Genomic DNA, 5,601 nt, shown 5'->3' with positions numbered 1-5,601 from the left:
CTGAAAATATATGTGTTGTTAAAAATATCGTTCAGTCAAAATAATTCCGATTGTTGCTTTGTTGTTCATCGTTTAAGTTTGAATTTGTTGATTGAACTGGATTAAGGATTGGTTATAGCTGGTAATTTAATTTTAAGTTCTTAGATAATTTTGAAGTTTGAACAGATTTTGAATCAGGGCAGTAACAGTAGTTTTAGGGGTAAAACGGGAATTAGCCAATTGCATATTATTTAATTATGGTGGGGGACAAGACATAATGATAAAAGCAAAAAGAAAAAGGTTAATAATGATGTCTTCTTTTGACCATTCAAAAGAGGGAACATGGGGGGCCTATGTGACTACTTTACTAAAGTAAACATTAGAAATAGTGTAGGTAATAATAAAAGTTAAAAGGTGCATATAGTAAAAGAATATTGGGTTAAAAAGTAAAAGAGATAAAAGAGGTAGTAATAATAGTTTAAAAAGTAAAAAGGAATTAGGTAAAAAGAAGAAGGGAAGAGTCTTGCTTTGGATATAAAAGAGGACTCATTTGACACTTAGGGGAAGAAGAATTTTGGGGGAGATAAAAAATTTCAGAACTAAAGAGGATATAAGAACATACTTTTAATCTTGAGGAAGAGGATTCCTAAAATATCCGAATACTATTTCCGTGTATTCCTGAGTGTGATCTCTGCCTCCTGTTTGCTTCCGGGATTTTCAATTGGCTTCTTGAGTTAATTGTTGGTCCTTTGTTATTGCTTTATTGAGTGGTTGCTGGAATTTCTGTTTGGTTTTCAAGTCTACTGCTGGATTTTCTGACTGCTGGTTGTTTGTTGTTGCTGCGCTGTTTCTACTGTTGCTGATCCTATTCTTCCTTTCCTTGTATTCAAATACCAGGTACACGACTATAATACTAGCTATTGCAAGCTGAAAAATGTGAAAGCATGAATACATGAAGAATGGAACTTTGAAGTTTTAATTTCGCTTTTTCTTCGTTTCTTTTACTGATTGTATTTAGGCTATTTCATGTATTACTGTTTAATAATTGAAATAAGAGAAAAATAACATAAGTTGGTCTTTAGTGAATCAGCTTGGCAAAATAGGTTAATTCACTAGCTATGAAGGTTTTAATATGGTCAACAGTAGGTTAATCATGAATGGATAGTTAAATTTAGTTAAAGCCAAACAAGACTAGATAATGTTTAAGTTTAATAAACGTTCTAATAAGCTTTAGTAATTATGGTTAAATCTAGTTTCAAATGGTTATGAATAATTAATTCCAATAGCTTTTTTTATATAACAATGCGAGCTTCAATCTAGCTATATTTGATTTCTTTTGAATATTAGTTGTCGAATTTCTTATTTTATTTATAATTTCGAATTTTCTTTCTTTTTTTAGTAAAATTCTTTCCATTAATATTTGTCTTAATCTAGCAATTAGTATGTTACGTTTTCTTAATTTTTTTTGAAAGCTCCTAATTATTTAGGATTTTCTTTCTTTATTTTAGAGACTAAACTTAATAGAAAAAATGTAGTCACTATAGGTTTATCCTTTTAAATAAAAATGAGACGAGCCTCGCCCAATAAAACGCACCAATTGCGGGTCCCTCAATAAATGTTTAATTGAATACTTAGATTTCGAGATGGGCCGTTTAGCAAATTTCACGGCCTTCTCCAAAGTAATAAAGCGTTAGATTCTTTAGGCACGATTTTAATAATACTACATCCCTAAACTCGGGTGCGCATTTATGCGGCCCAAATCCAAATCTCAACGGAGTCAAAACGTGTCAACAACCATGGGTGCATTGATTGCAGTGTGGTTCGAAACGCATTTTTACGACATTGCAATTCTAAAATAATAATAATAATGACAAAAGCGGTTAAGAGTTAAAATTTGCACATGAGCTCATAATTGTATAAAATCAGATAAACAAGCCGAATATGACAGTTGAGCGATCGTGCTAGAACCACGGAACTCGGGAATGTCTAACACCTTCTCCCAGGTTAACAGAATTCCTTATCCGGATTTCTGGTTCACGGACTGTAATACAGGGTCATTCTTTTCCTCGATTCGGGATTAAATTGGTGACTTGGGACACCCTAAATCTCCCAAGTGGCGACTCTGAAATAAATAAACAAATCCCGTTTCGATTGTCCTTTAATTGGAAAAACTCCTTGTACCCTTGCGGGTGCCGGAAAAAGGAGGTGTGACAATGTCCAATTCGTGATTTCAGATGTTATATTGGTGTTTTGATCGCGTGAGCGAGTTTATATAATGTTTTAAATTTGTGTGAATATTTGGTGTGGAGCCCCGAGGGCTCGGATGAGTTTCAAATGTATTTCGGATTAGATTGAACTTGTTTCAAGTTGTTGGTGTACTGGTGCTGCAGTTATTGCAATTGCGAGCACCAGCATCACAATTGTGAAGTAGGCAGGGAGGGCTCACGTATCACAAATGCGATGCCTTACTCACAATTGCCAAGAATGGGCTAGGCAAGTCGCAACTGCGATCATTTGGACGCATTTGTGGAAGGGATTGACTTTGCATTTGCAAAATTAGTGTCACATATGCGACATTTCCCTAGGTTCTCAGGCGTCACATTTGCGATGCGTTGTTTGTATTTGCGAGGGTTCGCAGGTCGCATTTGCAACTTCTGCTGCTGAACATTTCGGGACTTAGATGCATTTATCATATTTTAGAACTCTAGACTCGGTAGGAGGCGATTTTGAGGAGGGATTTTCAAATATAACTATTGGGTAAGTGATTTTGATCCATTTTCAATTATATTACATGATTATTTATGAGATTTTACATCTAATCAATGGAATTTGAAGAGAATTTTTGGGAAACTTTGACTATGTTTTGAGAAATGAAAATTTAAGATTTGTGGGTCGAATTGGACTCGAATTTGAAAACTAGACACATATTTAGACTCGTGGGATAATGGATAGTTGGGATCTACCCTTGAACTCGAGTTTTGATCGGACGAGGCCGAAATTGAAATGTCATTGTTTTCCCTTAATTTCTTTCACTTGTATTTTATATGTACTTTGATATTTTGTAGTTTTTATCACATGATTAATACTCCATTTATTACCATTTATTTAATTTGCTTTCCGTTGTTAGATTTATATTGATATATTACACATGTTACTTGATTAGTGAGTGTATCGACTTGAACCTCGTCACTACTCCACCGAGATTAGTCTTGATACTTACTGAGTACCGTTGTGGTGTACTCATACTACACTTCTGCATATTTTTGTGCAGATTCAAGTACCCCAGAACGATCTGGGCGATAGCGAGCTATTTATTAGAGTTGCCGTGGAGACTTCAAGGTATACCTGCATGTCCACTCGCAGGCCTCAGAGTCACCTTCTATTGTTCTCAGCTACTATTTACTTTATTTCAAGCGTACTCTCAGTAGAGCCTATGACTCCGTACTACTGATTTTGGGAAAATATTAATTATTGCTCATTTTCAGTTATGTTATGTCATTTACTAGTTGTCACACCTCCTTTTTGCCTACGCCCGCAGAGGCATAAAGGGAGTTTTTCCAATTAAAGGACAATCGAAACGGGATTTATGTATTTAATTTAGAGTCGCCACTTGGGAGATTTATGGTGTCCCAAGTCACCGGTTGAATCCCAAATCGAGGAAAAGATTGACTCTGTATTACAGTCCGCGAACCAGAAATCCAGATAAGGAATTATGTTAACCCTAGAGAAGGTGTTAGGCATTCCCGAGTTTCGTGGTTCTAGCACGGTCGCTCAACTGTCATATTTGGCTTATTTATCTGATTTTAATACATTTTGAATCTATGTACCAATTTTAACCCTGAACCGCTTTTATCATTTATTATTTAAAGAATTGCAACGTCGTGAGAATGCATCTCGAATTGCGCCACATAAATGTACCCGCAATTTTCGATACGTTCCAACTTCGTTGAGATTTGGATTTGGGTCACATAAATGTGCACCCGAGTTTAGGAAGATAACATTATTAAATACGCGCCTAAAGATACTAACGCGTTGTTATTTTGAGAAAAGCCGTAAAGTTCGCTATGCGGCCTGTCTCGAAATCTAAGCATTTGAAATAACTATCCGTCGAGGGCCCCGCAACTTGTAATTTATTCGGCGAGGCACGCCTCACTTATTTTTAAAAGGGTAAGCCTAAAGCAACTATAATTTTGCTATTTTTATTGTCTCTAAAGTAAAAAAAAAAGTCCTAATTAATTTGTTTTAAGAGCCACTTCCCCATTTATGAAATAAACTTATAATTAATCCGCATCGGGCCTCCGAGGCCTACCCGTGGGGCAGCCGACTTTCATCTCCAAATCCAAGCACAACTTTCCTGATCAGTTAACTAATTAACAATGATTACAATTATTAGCTTAATAACACATTGCCATTAATTTTCAATCTCGTTTTAACTATTGACAATGGCCTATTACTATCAGATTGAAAACATGTACCATATATTACTTGTCTAAACTACAACACTTACCAATGACAACATTGTCTAAAACTTACATAGATATACGCATTATAAAATATATAAAAGAGAATTTTATAAGAGTCCATAGATACAAGTTTGATTCTTAATAAAATATGAATAACGAATGCACTCTTAATCAATAACCACATCTAAACCCATACTTACTGATTTCAGCTCAATTTTATTAGTACAAGTGAAATTCATGAATTCCAAAAAAACACTTTCTGTTTCAGCTTGCAGCTTGCTTCTAATTTCAACAATTATACTACAAAAACAAAACTAAACCCATATGACTATTACATAATCACATTCCAAAGTCCAAACAATCCCGGAATCAATCAGCCCAAACAACTTATAAGTAGTCCTCATTATACAGTCGTCTATTATTCATGTAACAGGAAACACATAACTAATATCAAATAGAATACAAACATTCTATAGTTTGAACAATAAATCCTCTAGCCATTTCATTTCAGCTTCAATGAGCATACACCAAGATGATTCAAAGTAGTGTACCTGGAATCGAGAATAGCAGAAGAAGAAGATGAAAGGCAGGTCAGCAGCAGTAGTAGTATACAATACAGCAACACCATAGCAAACAACAGAGCAACAACCAGCAGAAATAACACCCATCACAAGCAGTCCAAAACCCAGGAGTGAAACCAGAAAATACCAAGCAATTCACAGACAGGAACATAATGTATTCAGAAATGAGACAGGAGAGTAGATTTTCTGATTTCTGTTCTTCATATTTTCAAATAAAGACACTCAAAACCTCAATTAAACAGTAACAAACTGATTCTGATTTTCAGTAGTAAAGAAGACCTCACTTTTCAGTATTTAGCTCTCAACCTATTGAACTATTTAGGGTAAAAACTCAGCTTGTATTTCACTCTTAAACCCTGAATTTCTGATGTCAAAATACAGCTTAGACTCTCTAAAAAAACTGAAAGAGAACTGATTTTTCTTTCAAAAAACCAGCCCCTTTTCTGTCTTGAATGACCTTATTTATAACCCAAAAACAGGCCTGTTATCTCTGCCTTGAAACCATCAGATTCTAACTGCTCATCCCCCTTTGAATCCCACTACTTAATGTCTTCTTGTTTAAAGTTATTTTGTTCCCC

The sequence above is a fragment of the Nicotiana tabacum genome, chromosome 7 (genome assembly GCF_000715075.1).
Source record: "Nicotiana tabacum cultivar K326 chromosome 7, ASM71507v2, whole genome shotgun sequence".
In the NCBI taxonomy this organism is placed as follows: Eukaryota; Viridiplantae; Streptophyta; class Magnoliopsida; order Solanales; family Solanaceae; genus Nicotiana; species Nicotiana tabacum.
This window is presented reverse-complemented; position numbering follows the sequence as displayed.